Consider the following 16,777-nt stretch of genomic DNA (forward strand, 5'->3'; position numbering starts at 1 on the left):
ATTTTTTTTGTTTGTTTTTCACGCCACTCTCTGTAAACTCTAGAGTCTGCTGTGCATGAAAACCCCAGGAGATCGGCACTGGTGGCAGCCTCAGGCTCCCGAGACTTCACATCTCACGCAGCCTCTCATGGTCCCAGGGCATGAGTCAGGAAAGCTCGCCAACGCCTCTAGCTCCTGACCTGGACTCCCACGTTCCAAATTGCACTGCAATGGATCTACAATGGGCAGTCAGAACAGGGGTACGGCCTACCCGCCATCAAAAACAGATGTGCAGAAAGGTGCCAGAAAAGGGCCAGTGACATCATGAAGGGTCCCACCCACCCTGTTCATAAGAACAAAGGAGCAGGAGTATGCTACCTGGCCCATCAAGCCTGCTCCACCATTCAATAAGATCATGGTTGATCCGACCGTGAACTCATCTCCACCTACCTGCCTTTCCCCATAATTCCCCTACTATGCAAATAACTGTTCACTGAGGTAGCATCCGCTGCTTCATTGGTCAGGGAATTCCATCAATTCACCACTTCCTCCTCAACTCCATCCTAAATTTACTCCCCAAATCTCGAAACTGTATCTCCTAGTTCCAGACTCACCTACCAGTGGAAACAACTTTCCTGCCTCTATTTTATCTATCTCTTTCATAATTTTATATGTTTCTATAAGATCTCCTCTCATTCTTCTGAATTTGAATAAATACAGTCCCAGGAACTTCATTCTCTCCTCATAGTCTAACCCCCTCATCTCTGGAATCAACCTGGTGAACCTCCTCTGCACCGCCTCCAAAGCCAGTCTATCCTTCCTCGATTAAGGAGACCAGAACTTCATGCAGTACTCCAGATGCGATCTCACCAGTACCCTGTACAGTTGCAGCATAACCACCCTGCTCTTGAATTCAATCTCTCTAGCGATGAAGGCCAACATTCCATTTGCCTTCTCGATAGCCTGCCACGCTTGCAAGCCAACCTTTTGCGATTCCTGCACAAGTACTCCCAAGTTCTTCTGCACAGCAGCATGCTGCAATCTTTTCCCACTCCCATCAGGGAGGAGGCCATGCACCATCCAAACCAGGACCACCAGACTCAAAAACAGCTACTTTCCCCGAGCAGTAAGGCTGATCAACACCTCCATCCACTAACTCGACCCCAACAGTATAATATTCCATAATTCACCTTATGTGCAGCCTGGCGTCACTAAATGGACATACAATCAATCTATGTATATAAACAATCTTATGTATTTATATTTATTGTCTTTTTATTACTATCATTATTATATTGCTTATTTTTTGTGCTCCTTACAGTTATTTTGTTCTCCTTACACTAATGTACAAGAAATTACCTTAAGCTATCTTGAATCGAGAGTTTATGACACACTCAAACCACCCCATCTGGCACCAGCAATCTTTCCATGGTCAAACTCACTTGGATCACATTTCTTGCCTGTTCCTCTCATTCAAACCCATTATTTCCCCTAATAAAAGGTCTCTAAGCTGAACCAATTGAGTCTGCTTCTCTTCCCATAGATGCTGACCGCTCTGCCAAGTATTTCTGGCGTTTTACATTTACAGCACCATTCTGTTTCCTTTTAGTTCATCCCTGCTCACATACAAGTCTTGGAGCAAAGCAGGAATATCGGAACAACAGGGAGGAATTAACAGAGAACGGAGATATGACAAGAACCAGGCTCATGTTAACCCCTTTATAGACCGATGGCTGGGCCTCAGCTGGAAGACTTTATCCAGTTCAGATCCATTTCAAGGTCTCAGAGGAAGAGTTTTGCTGAATTATCTCTGGACATTAATGACATAGAGCACTACAGCACGAACAGGCCCTTCGGCCCATCTGGTCTGTGCAGAACCGTTGTGCTGCCTCGTCTCACTGACAGATCAGGGAAATCAATTTTTCCCTGAAGTTAAGGATCCTTGAGAGAGCTGTCGGTAGGAAAAAAATGGGAAAAAGATTAGGGGTGAGTTCAAAAGGACACAGATATAAAACAATTTGTAGAAAAGTGTCAGAAATAAACTCTGTAGTGGTCGTGATCTGAAATTCACTGAGTAAAGAGGCAGGTGGCCATAGATTCAACAGGAATTTGTAAAAAATAAAGTTGGATAATAACTTGCTGACTGTGCAGGCTGCTGCATAAATAGCAGGGATGGGACAGGGTGACGGGCCGAATGGCACGCTCGACAGTTCCAACCTGTCCCTCCCTGGGAACCACACCCCGTGCTGCCTTCAGCCCATTGCAACATCTGCAGAGGGTGTAAATCAGACCCAGCCTCAGGACCTGCATCAGTTGCCAAAGACATCACCATTCTAAAAATAGGGCTCTGGAAATACTGGCAGGAAATGAGCTCAAAGTGTGTGGCACTGGGTTGGAGAGTGGTGGGTCTATAATTACCTCACTCCTCCTAACAGCACATAATTGGGTTTCTTAAATAGTTCTGGGGTAAGTCGAAAATATCACGGCCCTGACTCAGAGTATACCACGATTGCAAAACCATTGCCATTTCCATGTATTGTCACATGATGTAGATTACAGTCATAAACTGAGTTACATATTAATAACTAACAAAACTAGACATGCCAGTCTTGTGAAATAATAAACCAACAATAAATTCAAAGTTTCTTGTTTCCCCTTTCCATCACGTAGCTTCAAATAGTCACACTTAGTCAGTGACCACGTTATTAAGTACAGCTGTACACCTGCTCGTTAATGCAAATATCTAATCAGCCAATCTGGTGGCAGAAACTCAATGCATAAAAGCAAGAGGATCGGTTGTTCAGAATGAACATCAGAGTGGGGAAGAAATGTGATCTGATCGAATTTGGCTATAGAATGATTGTTGGTGCCAGATGGGGTGGTCTGAGTATTTCAGAAACTGTTGATTTCTTGGGGTTTTCATGCACAGTAGTCTCTAGGGTGGGTGTTCCCACCACCTCAGACAGGCTCTCTCTCACTAGCTAAAGAGAGGGAGAGGAATTGCTCCTATAACAGTGAGAATGGCAGACCAGCAGCTTGCTGTTCTGATGTTACAGTCTTCTGCGTTGTACCTCCAAGCCCCACAACTTGAGGACTGACAGGCTGGGGACGGGAGAGAATGTAGGATTAGGTACGTTGTACAGACAGCAGCAGGAATTGACCAGCTCGGTAATCACGAGCGCTGTAAAACGATTCCGAGTTCAAAGTACGCTTACTATCAAAGTCCGTATGCAATATACAACCCTGAGGTTCGTCTTCACCACAGACAGCCACGAAACAGAGAAAAACCACGGAACCCACTCAAAGTGAAGGAACAACCCCCTCCCCACCGCACGTAAAAGAGAAACAAATTGCACAAGTGCCGACAAGAACATCGTCACCCCCATGCGCAAATAACAAATTGCAATAAGCGGCAACAGGAAAGAATGAGCAAAAATACAGAATATAAAGAGACAAAATCAAGAGAGGAAAAGAAGCACCATTTGAACACAGGGGCCTCCCCTCAGGATCAGCAAATGAGAGGGAGACCATCACAGTGGAGAGTGAGTAATTTCATGCTCCTTGGTGTCAATATCTCTGAGGATCTAACTTGGCCGCAGCATACCGATGCGGCAATAAAGAAGGCAAGGCAGCACCTATATTTCATTAGGAGTTTGAGAAGAGTTGCTTTGTCACCAAAAACAATTGTAAATTTCGTGCAGATGTTTCTTTAAGAACTACAGGTGTACCATGGAGAGCAGTTGAACTGGCCATATCACCATCTAGTATGGGGGGGAGGGGTGCCCCTGTACAGGATTGAAGCAAGGTGCAGGAAGTTGTCAACTCACTCAGCTAAATCATGGGCACTATCCTCCATGTTCCTTCAAGGAATGATGCCTCAGAAAGGCGGCGTCCATCATTAAGGACCCCCATCACCCAGGACATGCCCTCTTCTCATTGCCACCATGAGGGAGGAGGTACAGGAGCCTGAAGACACACACTCAGCGATTCAGGAACAGCTTCTTCCCCTCTGCCATCAGGGAGGAGGTACAGGGGCCTGAAGTCACACACTCAACGATTCAGGAACAGCTTCTTCCCCTCTGCCATCAGGGAGGAGGTACAGGGGCCTGAAGGCACACACTCAACGATTCAGGAACAGCTTCTTCCCCTCTGCCATCAGGGAGGAGGTACAGGGGCCTGAAGACACACACTCAATGATTCAGGAACAGCTTCTTCACCTCTGCCATCAGGGAGGAGGTACAGGAGCCTGAAGACACACACTCAATGATTCAGGAACAGCTTCTTCCCCTCTGCCATCAGGGAGGGGGTACAGGAGCCTGAAGGCACACACTCAACAATTCAGGAACAGCTTCTTCCCCTCTGCCATCAGGGAGGGGGTACAGGAGCCTGAAGACACACACTCAACAATTCAGGAACAGCTTCTTCCCCTCCGCCATCAGGGAGGAGGTACAGGAGCCTGAAGACACACACTCAGCGATTCAGGAACAGCTTCTTCCCCTCTGCCATCAGGGAGGGGGTACAGGAGCCTGAAGACACACACTCAACGATTCAGGAACAGCTTCTTCACCTCCGTCATCTGATTTCTGAACGGACACTGAACCCGTGAACACCAACTCACTGCTTTTTTATTTCTGCTTTTACACTTCTTATTTAATTTAAACATTTAAGATATAGACTGAATTCAGTTTTTTATCTCTAGTATCACGTATTGCATTGTGCTGCTGCCACGAAGAAAAATCCCACGGCATACGCCGATGATATTAAACCTGATTCTGATTCTGTTATTGGCTGAGGTTTACTGTATTGGGATAAGGTTGAAGTTACAACTAACGTAGAACCATACATTAGAGAAACAGGCCATTTGGCCCACTACATGTGTGCAACCTTTCACATGACAAAAGTGTGAGATGACACCTTTTAGACAGTCAGACCAGGGTAAGACGTAAAGGGCACTGATGAGTGTTGTGGACTTTGAGGGCACAAGTGTACAGTTTGCAGTGGTGGTGAAGATGGCGTTTAGCTTGCTGGCCGTCACCGTCGAGGTAATGAGGTTAGGAGCAGGGATGTTATGTTGCAGTTGTACAAGTCGTTGGTGAGACCACACTTGGATCAGTTCTGATCACCCTGTTATAGGGAAGACGTTCTCCATCTGGAGAGGTTGCAGAAGGGGTTTACAAGAATTCCGCCTGAGCTGGAGAGCATGAGTTGTAGAAAGGAGTTGGCCGTGCTGGATCCTTGTCCCTGGAGCACAGGAGAATAATGGGTGACTGCAAAGAAGTTTATAAAATTGCTGGAGGAACTCAGCAGGTCAGGTAGCATCTGCGGAAAAAAGTACTGTCAAGGTTTTGGGCCAAAATCCTTTGGCAGGACTGAAGTGAAAAAACCGAGGAGAAGATTATAAAGTGGGGGGTGGGGAGAGAGAAACACCAGGTGGTAGGTGAAACTTGGAGGGGGAGGGATGAAGCAAAGAGCTGGGAAGTTGATGGGTGAAAGAGACAAGGAAGAAAGAAAAAGGGGGGAGCAGCACCAGAGGGAGGCGATAGGTGGGCAAGGAGATGAAGTGAGAGAGGGAAGAGGAGATGGGAAATGGAGAAGGGGGGCATTACTGGGAGTTTGAGAAATCAACATTCATGCCATCAGGTTGGAGACTACCCAAATGGAATATCAGGTGTTGTTCTTCCAACCTAAGTGTGGCCTCATCACATCAGTGGAGAAGGTCACGGACTGACATGTTGGAATGGGAATGGGACGTAGAATTGAAATGGGTGGCCACTGGGAGGACGGAGTGTAGATGCTTGGCAAAGCGGTCTCCCAATCTATGTCGACATACAGGAGGCCACCAGCGGGATCTCCCAGCCCACCTGCCCGAAGTGAAAGTAGTTTTGTGAACCTTCTGAAGGATGTCGCCCTTGGTCACATTGTTTGCTGACATCACCTGCTTCCCCCTCATTCAACGCTAACCCCATTTTATCCTCCCCACCTCCCCATCAGCTTGACCCCAGGTTCCACCATTCACCTATGCTAGGGGCAATTAACAGTGACCAATTAACTGTCTTAACCGGAAGACCCAAGGGAAACCCACGTGGTCACAGGGGAAACACGCAAACTCCACACAGACAGCGCTCGAGGTCATGATTGGGTTGCTTCAAAATCTTGGACAGCACCCAGCACATTTCTAGATGTCTTGGTCATTAGCATAAATGACACATTTCACTGTATACTTCAATATATGCTTAGTGGCTGCTTTATTGTGTACCGCCTGTACCTAATAAAGTGGCCACTGAGAGTATGTTCATGGGCTTCTGCTGCTGTAGCCCGTCCACTTCAAGGTTCGATGTGTTTTGCATTCAGAGATGCTCTTCTGCACACCACTGTTGTAACGTGTGGTTATGTGAGTTACTGTCACCTCCCTGTCAGCTTGAACCAGTCTGGCCATTCTCCTCTGACCTCTCATTAACAAGGTATTTTCACCCACAGAACTGCCACTCACTGGATTTTTTTTAGTTTTCCACACCACTCTCTGAAAACTAGAGACTGTTGTGAGTGAAAATCCCAGGATTTCAGCAGTTTCTGAGATACTCAAACCACCCCATCTGGCACCAACTATCATTCCACGGTCAAAGTCACTTAGATCACGTTTCTTCCACCTTCTGATGTTTGGTCTGAATAGCAACTGGACCTCTAGACTATGTCTGCATGCTTTTATGCATCGACTTGCTGCCATATGATTGGCTAATTAGATACCTAATGTACCTAATAAAGTGGCCATTGAATTTATAGAATCTAAATGTGAATCTGAGTGTGAGTTTTTTTTTAGCAATGTGCTTTAGTCCAGATGGGTTTGATGGAAGGAGAACGCATTGAATAAAACACTTAAAAATGGGAACAATGATCTGCAGATTCGTCACTTTGTCAGGGAAAAATTTCCCTCTTTTCCTGATCTACCACCTGCTACATTGTGGGAAACTCACTCTTAGCTTTAATGTCTTTGGAAGTTCAAGACTAAGACTAGGTGGGAGGATGACCTTGGTATGGGTCTGGCTGAGGAATATTGGGCAAAAGCATTGAATAGGGTTCATTCCTCGTCATCATGTGCTAAACTGGGGCTCATACAATTTAAAGTTTTACACAGGGTACATTTAAGTAAAGCCAGGCTTGCTGACGTATATCCCGGGGCAGACGCTGGTTGTGACAGGTGTTCCTTCTCTCCGGCTGGTTTAGTGCATGCATTTTGGTCTTGCCCTCGGCTTGATGGCTATTGGGCACTGGTTTTTAAAATTATCAGTGAGGTTTTGGGGGTGACACTGAGACCTTGCCCGCTTATAGCTGTATTTGGTGTGGCGGATGATGCTTTGGGTTTAAGTGCAAACCAGTCGGATATCGTTGCATTTACACCACTTTTGGCCCGTAGGAGAATCTCGCTGGGCTAGAAATCTGCCACTCCCCCATCTGCTGCTGCTTGGTTAGAGGACGTAATGTTTTACCTGAAATTAGAAAATATTAAATTCACTTTGAGGGGGTCTGTGAAAGAGTTCTATTCAAAATGGGGACCTTTCTTGTCATATTTTGGGAGTCTTAAGGAATTACCTACTAGTTGAGGGCATCTGATTGTACTTGAGAAGTTGCCTCCCTTTTAACACGCAGGGTTTACCTCACAGGGTGGCTGATGAATTGTAATACGAGTGTATTCTGGATCATCTGACATGTGGGTGTGTGTGGGCCTTCAGCTTGAAGTATTATGGGGGTATGGCTGTGAAACGTCCGTACTTGTATTTGTGAAGTGTTGTATTGTAAATACATTAGCTGCCATGGTATGTTCGGGGAGGGAGGGTGAGGGGAGGTTTGTTTAGGGGTAAGATACAAAAGCAAAATGGAGGAAAATGTAATGCATTATGTATTCTGTATTGTGTCATTCCTTGAATAAAAATATATATTTTTTAAAAAGGGAACAATGCTCTGGAACAGAATTCATCTTGCACAGGGGCTGCACAGCCAGGGGAGAGTCTGCCTTTGGTCATACTGGCAGTTTCTCTGATGCAATGAGTATTGTAGACAGGGTCTGTGGAGAGGGAGCTGGTTCTGTGGTGTACCAAGCCATTATGCACCTGGACGGGATGCTTCCTATGGTGCATCGGTAAAAATTGTGGAGGGTCAAAGGGGACTTGATCAATTTCTTTCGCCTCCTGAGGAAGTAGAAACGCCAGCTGGCCTTCTCGCGGGGGCGGCGGAAGAGGCGATGGAGGAAAGGGAAACTAAAAAATCAGGTAATACGTAAAATGCTGGAGGGACTTGGCAGGTCAGGCAGCATCTTTTGAAACAAGCAAATAGTCGAGAGCTTTCTCGAAACGTCGACTGTTTGCTCTTTTCCATAGATGCCGCCCGACCTGCTGAGTTCCTCCACCATTTTGTGTGTGTTGGTTTGGATTTCCAACATCTGCAGGGATTCTTGTGTTTAGATAACCAGGTGTTGCAAGGGGGGGTGGGGGGGTGAGGGGGACACTATTACAGCTCAAGGCCTTGGATTTCAGTTCCAACGCCATCTGTGAGGGAGTCTGTACATCATCCTTGTGGAAAGCGTGCGATTTCTCCAGGTGCTCCAATCTCCTCCCACAGACCAAAGACGTACCAGTTAGTAGGCTAATTGGTCATAGTAAGTTTTACCACAATTAAACTAGGGTTAAATCGGGGGTTGGAAGGGCCAGAAAGGCCTATTCTGCACTGTATTTCAATCAACCAATTAATACACAAATAAATAAATGGATAGATAGTAAGACTTGTGCTGAGTGCGGTGTCTGGAGAGTCTCTTCGAAAGTAAATGCAATATTCCTGAACTCTTGGGAGCTTCTGGCCCACGAGTGCTCGAGGTAGAGAGGGAACATTGGGCTGGCACTGAGAACCTTGCAGGCAGAAGTCCAACACAGCCGCCACCTCCTGCCTCGTGTGGAGGAGTCCCTACCCCTCGCCCCGAATTAGGCCGATTTTATTCTTATTGCTGTCACGTACTGAGATATGGTGAAAAGCTCGTCTTGCATCCTGTCCCTGGTCATACTTATTAGATAATTACATAGAGTACTACAGTTCATAATGAGGTCCTTCTGTCCATCCAGTCCGTGCCAGCCTAGTTTTCTGCCTAGTCCCATCTATACCCATGGCCCTCCATACCTTCTCATCCATGTACCTATCAAAACTTTTCTTAAATGTTACAATTGAACCTGCATCTACCACTTCTGCTGGCAACTCATTCCACACTCTCACTACCCTCTGACTGAAGATGCCCCGCCTCAGCTTCCCCTTAAATATTTCACTTGTCACCCTAAACCAGGGGTCGGCAACGTTTACCACTGAAAGAGCCAATATGGACCCATTTCCCACAGAAAAGAAAACACTGGGAGCCACAAAATGAAATAACACTGCATACAACGGGTTTTTTTTTGCCTTTATGCTATGTATAAACAAACTATAATGTGTTGCATTTATGAAATTGATGAACTCCTGCAGAGAAAACGAAATTACATTTCTGCATGCAACAAAAACATTTTGAACTCCGAAAAAAAGACGTTGGGTTGAAGGTTACTCCGTAGGTAGCCTACCTTGGATCGAAGAATTAAAAGAAAGCGCGCACTGGCGCGCATTGGCAGTTGTGATGTATATTAATAGCGATAAAAAACACGTTGTAGCGGTGTGCTACACGCAGCGCTAAAATAAAGACACTGCAGTCAAAGGTAACTTTATTCGAACTAAACAGCCTTGCTTTAAAGCCTCCCTCAACCCGTCCCCGTGGGCGCGGATGCTCCAAAAGACACGTACTCACAAACCCCCGTAGGCTATCTCCCTTAGTCGGAACGGTAGCTAATTGTGAGCCGGTTCGGATGTGCCGCAAAGTTTTCATATTGTACAAGATCACCATAATCTTCAAATTTCGAATTACATTTCAAAAGCTAACAAACCACGGGGAGCCGCATCACAGAGATCAAAGAGCCGCATGTGGCTCTGGAGCCGCAGGTTGCCGACCTCTGCCCTAAACCTATGATGGCTCGTCCGACCACAGGGAGAAAAGCCTGCTTGCTTTATCTATACTCTATCTATGCCTCTCGTCATTTTGCATAACACTAAAAGATGTCCCTCATTCTCCTACTCCCCAGGGAATAAAGTCCTAACCTATTCAACCTATCCCTGTAGCTCAGATCCTCAAGTCCTGGCAACATCTGTGTAACTTTTCTCTGCACTCTTTTGATCGGATTGACATCTTTCCTGCAGGAAGGTGACCAGAACTGCAGGCAATACTCCAAATAGATCACCTATGTCATGTCCAACTTCAGCACTGCATCCCATCTTCTGTTCTTAATCAATTCACCATATAATACCCTGAGACTCATTTTCCTGCAAGCTCTGATTAACGAAGGCCAATGCGCCGAGAGTATTTTCAGCTACCTTCAAGGGACTAAGGATCTGTCTGCCCAGATGGATCTCCGTCCTATCGCAAACTCAGTGCCCTACCATTACACAGTACCTTAAGGTATTACAAGGGTCTTACATAGGGTCTTTTAAGAGGCTTTTAGATAGGTACATGGAGCTTAGTAAAATAGAGGGCTGTATGTTAGCCTAGCAATTTCTAAGGTAGGGATGTGTTCAGGACAACTTTGTGGGCCGAAGGACCTGTATTGTACTGTAGGATTTCTATGTTTCTATCAGCGTACAGATATAAGGTGCAAGATCGTTATGAGGTAGATTGTGAGGTCAAGCGTCCAACTTATATAACCATGTAACAATTGGATTGCATTCAGGTGTGCCCAGGTGTGTCAGCTCCTGCGTCAGTACACTCCCGCACAGGGGCGAATGAATACCTGCCGACGTTTTGTCTTACCTGTTTCCCCGCCGCCTAGAGATTCGAGTTTCTCCCGCCAAGCTCAGTTTGCTGTTACCCTGCTGAGCTGCATTTCCTTAGCGCCTGCCGAACTCCCCAATGCGATTTCCAGCCAATGAAGCCGGCACTCTAACCATATAACAACCACAGCACGGAAACAGGTAATCTCGGCCCTTCTAGTCCGTGCCGAACGCTTACTCTCACCTAGTCCCACCAACCTGCACTCAGCCCATAACCCTCCATCCCTTTCCTGTCCATATACCTATCCAATTTTACTTTAAATGACAATACCGAACCTGCCTCTACCACTTCTACTGGAAACTCATTCCACACAGCTACCACTCTCTGAGTAAAGAAGTTCCCCCTCGTGTTACCCCTAAACTTTTTGCCCCTTAACTCTCAACTCATGTATTCTTGTTTGAATCTCCCCTACTCTCAATGGAAAAAGCCTATCAACATCAACTCTATCTATCCCCCTCATAATTTTAAATACCTCTATCAAGTCCCCCCTCAACCTTTTAGGTGCTGAAACCCAGGTAACGTTCTAGTAAATCGAGAATCACACTATTGACTTATTTAATAGTCTTTATAACAATTGGGTAGAAGCTGTTCTTGAGCCTGCTGGTAGTTGCTTTCAAGCTTTTACCTAATGGAAGCAATAAAAATGCCTGGGGTGGGTAGGAGAATTGATTATGCTGGCTGCTTTACTGAGGCAGCCACAGGTACAGACATTAGCCAATCAGACCTCACAAAATTGGGGCTCAGGCAAGCTTGACAAAGCTGGGGACTGCCAAAGGAGACCTCACTCTACCCAACACCACCCTGACAACGCACAGCGGAATGAAAGGTAGAGCCCCTCTCAGCTCCACTGCTTCCAGTTCAAGCACTTCACTCTTCCTGCTGGGTGACTCACATCAAGTTACACGAGATTATGCCGAGGCTGGGAGTCGACAGCAGCAACGCGCAAAAATGCTGGAGAAACTCAGTAGGTCAGCCAGGGTCTTGACCTGAAACATCGGCAGGCGAGTTCCTGCAGCGTTTTGTGTGCGTGGTATCGGAATGCACGGTTTTGCACAGTTCTGCTAGCCGCAGCTCAGGTGCTGGTTATGTTACAAAGCCTCCCCCCCCCCTCCACCCCGACCTCTCGTCACACCCGCCATTGTCTCCTCCTGTTCCTTTCTTTCTCCTGAGCTGATGCAGCTGCCCCCTTCACTGGCGAGTAACAGGAGACGGAAGGGAGTTGAACTGAGCCCTCTAGGTAAATTCCTGGTGTAGAATTTCGCCCCGAACCTTGAAGTAAGCAGTTAATTGAAAGAATGCCAGGAACTGCAGAACCTCTGATCAATTCAACATCATCCGAGCAAATGCGATACGGGCGGGGAGGTGGGTGGGGGAAGTGCCACAGACTCAGCTCGAATGCTTTCCAGCCAGCCCACGTGAACAGCTTACTGCCCTCGCCTGAAGCTTTATCTGGCTGAGCGGCCCGGTAAAACAGCGGTTAGCGAAACACTGCCGCAGCGCCAAGCAAACCGAGCTCCATTCTGCGCTGTCTTCGCCGAGCTTGCGCGTCGCCCCCGTGACCGCGTGGGTTTCCTCCGGGTGTCCCGGTTTCCCCCCACGGTCCAACCACATTCGGATTAGTGCGTGTATTGGTCATGTGGGTGGAAGAGGGCGGCGCAGGCTTGTTCCATTTAATATCAGAGCACCTGAGATTCTCACTCTTCACAGACATCCCCCAAACAGAAGAAAAAATCCCAAAGAATGAATGACAGATAAAGCACAAGAGCCCCAAAGCCCCCTACCCTCCTCCCACACACAAGCAGCAGCCACCCTGCCCCCCCCCACTCCACCTATTCTAGCACAGAGCATCAGCACCCCCACCATGCAAGTGACAGCAGGCCAAATCTAGACAGAGCAAAACATGGTCAATCGATGAGCTCCAAAGATGAGAACTAGCTGCCGTGCAGACATCGCGGTCTGGGCGCCGATGTAGATCGAAGGTCCTGACAGGTCCCCAGCCACCCCGAAGAGGAAAGTAGAGATGTTAGAACGGGAAGAACTTAACGAACTGGGAGAAGTCGCCCTCTGGCGCCATCTTTAGCTCCGCCTTGTTGGGATGAAGCTCCGTCTTCATCGAGGGATATCAGGGACCTTGGAATGCCCTTTGCTGGTGGGTAACTGGCATATTGCCCAGACAGAACTGTCAGCACCTAGTGGAGACGGAGTCTTTGATCACCAGGCCCCACCTCCCATCCTGACCCCCGGTGCCAGATGCCTGGGGTGGAACAGCAATGTAGCGATTAGTGTTAACGCTTTCCAGTGCCAGTGATCAGCGGCTGGGATTCATTCCTGCCACTGTAGGTGAGTTTGTACATTCCCCCCCCCCTCCCGTGACGCTATGGGGTTCTTCCAGGTACGTTCCAAAGGTGGGTGGGTTAGGCTTAGCAAGCTGTGGGCGTGCTGTCTTGGGGCCGGAGGCATGGCGGTACTTGAAGGCTTCCCACAGCACAGCCTCAGACTGTGTTGGCCGTTGACACTTTCACTGAATGTTTCGATATACGTGTGACAGACAAAGCTAAACTTCAGAAGTCTGAAAAAATCTGGCTCCCCCCCCCCCAGTGTCCTTGCTTTCCCCCCACATGACAAAAACACGTGGACTGGTAAGGTTAACAGGATGTCCCTTGTATGGAGGTGAGTGGGCAGATCTGATGGCAAAATGAAATGGGGTTAGTGTAGCTGGCTGAAGCTTATACCCTCCAAAGAATGAACAAGATTCTAATATTCCAATGTTTGGGAAAACTCAATATGGTGAATGTCAAGATACTGAGTTCCATCCATCACTGGAGGGTACAGACGTGGAAGGCACAGTTTAAGTATAAGTCACGTAGGCTGAGGTAACTATAGACCAGTTAGCTTAATATTTGTGGTCAGGAAAGTGCATTAAGTCATTAAGGAAGAAACAGAGAGATATCTGAATAGAAGTGGTTCCATCAGGCAGATTCAATATGGATTCATGAAGGACAGGTCCTGTTTGACCAATGTATTGGAGTTCTTTGAGGATGTAATAAGAGAGGTGGATAGAGGGGAGCAGGTGGATCTTGAATTTCCAGAAAGCATTTGATAAGATGCCACATGAAAGACTTCTCCATAAGATAAAGAGGTATGGAGTTGGGGTAATGTGTTAGCATGCACAGAGGATTATCGTCACCATCACCACTCTGTGGCTGATCATTGGCCTTCCACCAGTCTTTAATCTGAGAAGTTCTAATAATCTCTTCAAAACTTTTTCCTGTCCATCCCTTGATGTACTGTAACTCAAGAATGTCCTGCACCATCGACCACAACTTCTTCTTCCGTCAATTTTTCCCTTCACTACAAGATGGTAGGCATAGAAGATAGGTTAACCAACAGAAGACAGAGAGTTAAGAACTGAGTCGGGTCTTCAGGACCTGAGTTATAGAGAGAAATTGCATAGGTTAGGACTTTAGGACTTCATTCCCTGCAGCATAGGGGATACTTGTTAGAGGTACACAAAGTTATGAGGGGTATAATTAGCATAAATGCAAGCAGCCTTTTTTCCACTAAGGTTGGGTGAAACCAGAACTAGAAAGTAAAGGGTGAAATGTTTAAAGGGAACCTGAAGGGGAACTTATTCACTGAGAGGATAGTGCGAGTGTGGAACGAGCTGCCAGCAGAAGTTGTATGGGCTCAATTGCCACATTTAAGAGAAGTTAATGATTGAGAAGAGAGCATTGAGTGTAGCATATCAAACCTGCTGAAGATACTAAGTTGAGTGGAAAAGCAAATTATGCAGAGGATGTGGAGAGTCTGCAGAGAGATATAGATAGGTTGAGTCAGTGGGCAAGGTTCTGGCAGATGGAGCACGATGTTGGTAAATGTGAGATCATCCACTTTGGAAGAAAAAGCAGAAGATCAGGTTTTTATTTAAATGGGGAAAGATTGCAGAGGGACTTGAGAGAGCTGGCGCATGAATTGCAAAAGGTTGGTTTGCAGGTGCAGCAGGCTATCAAGAAGGCAAGCAGAATGTTGGTCTCCATTGCTAGAGGGATTGAATTTAAGAGCAGGGAGGTTATGCTGTAACTGTACAGGGTACGGGTGAGGCCGCACCTGGAGTACTGTGTGCAGTTCTGGTCTCCTTACTTGAGGAATGATATACTGGCTTTGGAGGCGGTGCAGAGGAGGTTCACCAGATGGAAGGGGGTTAGCTAATGAGAAGAGGTTCAACCACCTGGGACTATACTGGCTGGAATTTAGGATGAGTGGAGATCTTATAGAAACATAGAAATTATTAAAGGGATTGATACAATAGAAAGTGGTTTCCATGGGTAGGTGAGACTAGAACTAGGGGCATAGCCTCAAGATTCAGAGGAGTAGTTTTAGGTTGAAGATGAGAAGACTGCTTTTCCCAGAGAGTAGTGAACCTGTGGAATTCTCCGTCCAGGGAAGCAGCTGAGCCCACCTTATTCAATATATTTAAGACGCAGTCAGGCAGATTCTTGCAGAGTAGGGGGATTAAGGGTTATGGGGAAAAGGCAGGTTGGTGGAGCTGAGTCCATGGTCAGGTCAGCCATGATCTGAAATGGTAGAACAGGCTCAGCGGGCCAGACGGCTTACTCCTGATCCTGTTTTGTGTGCTCACTGTTACTCAGGACCGAGTTGACAAGAAATTGATTTGCAAGGGATTCCCCCCTCACAGTCCTCAGCAGCCCTGTGTCCACCGTGGAGAACTTCAGGTTCCTGGAAACCACCATCTCTCAGGATCTGAAGTGGGAGGAGAACATCAGCTCCATCCTGAAGAAGGCCCAGCAGCGGATGTATTTCCTGCGGCTCTTGAGGAAATATGGTCTGCCTCAGGAATTGCTGCTGCAGTTCTATACTGCAGTCATTGAGTCTGTCCTGTGCACCTCCATCACTGTGTGGTTTGGAGCCGCCACCAAGCAGGATAGAACCAGACTACAGCGCACAGTGAGGACTGCCGAGCGCATCATTGGAGCCTCCCTGCCCTCTATTGTGGACCTGTACTCTTCCAGGTTGAAGAAGAGGGCGAGGAACATCATAAAGGACTCCTTCCATCCTGCGCATGGACTGTTTGAACTGCTTCCGTCTGGCAGGCGCTTCAGATCCCTCCAGACTAAGACTAATAGGCACTGGAGAAGTTTTTTCCCTACTGCGGTCACTTTGCTGAACAGTTAACTGCCGGTTAACTATTACTTGGATTGCACTACCTGTATGTATAATCTATATTTTCATTTATATTTATCATTATCATTGTTATGAGCAGAGAGACAACATCTGCCGAAAGTAAATTCCTTGTATGTGCACAGGTACTTGGCGATTAAAGTTTGATTCTGATTCTGATCCCCTGCTTGGTTTTTGGGGAGTAGAGAACACTGTTGCCTATAAACCTTCAAAGGGTTGTGGTAAGGTTAACACAGGAAGTTAGAGTTGCAGTGAGTGAGGGTGATATAGGAGTATAATAGGACCATAAAACCATAAGATACTGCAGCAGAAAGAGGCCATTTGGCCCATCGAGCCTGCTCCTCCATTTCATCATGGCTGATCCATTTTGAACCTCCTGACCATGTCTGCCTGCTTTTCTGCATTGAGTTGCTGCCGCATGGTTGGCTAATTAGGTATTTGGGGTGTACCTAATAAGGTGGCCAGTAAGTGTATGAATTTTTGAGGTGTCAGTTTGGCAATATGGATCTGGTATGACAATAAACAAGAAATGGGCAGTTTTTAAGGAATACGTATTTTACAGTAAATACGCATACCTTTAAGGCAGGGGTTCCCAACCTGAGATCCATGAATCCATTGTAATTTTTCACAGCATGAAAAAACGCTGGGAATCCCTGCTTTGAGGCAAGGAATTTACATGAGATGTCAACCAATCTGTGGCTACTAAGAAAAATT

General features: G+C 46.8%; 1 protein-coding gene across 1 annotated transcript in view; it reads right to left on the reverse strand.

Annotated features, from left to right (window-relative positions):
- Nucleotides 1–11,068, reverse strand: part of LOC132382760 (parvalbumin, thymic-like) — a 44,869-nt gene extending 33,801 nt beyond the window's left edge. Inside the window, exon 1 of the mRNA XM_059953219.1 lies at nt 10,844–11,068. The gene's annotated coding sequence lies outside the window, so the exon portion shown is untranslated. The remainder of the gene's footprint in view (nt 1–10,843) is intronic.
- Between the last annotated feature and the right edge of the window lie 5,709 nt (nt 11,069–16,777).

The sequence above is a fragment of the Hypanus sabinus genome, chromosome 29 (assembly GCF_030144855.1).
Source record: "Hypanus sabinus isolate sHypSab1 chromosome 29, sHypSab1.hap1, whole genome shotgun sequence".
NCBI classification, from domain to species: domain Eukaryota; kingdom Metazoa; phylum Chordata; class Chondrichthyes; order Myliobatiformes; family Dasyatidae; genus Hypanus; species Hypanus sabinus.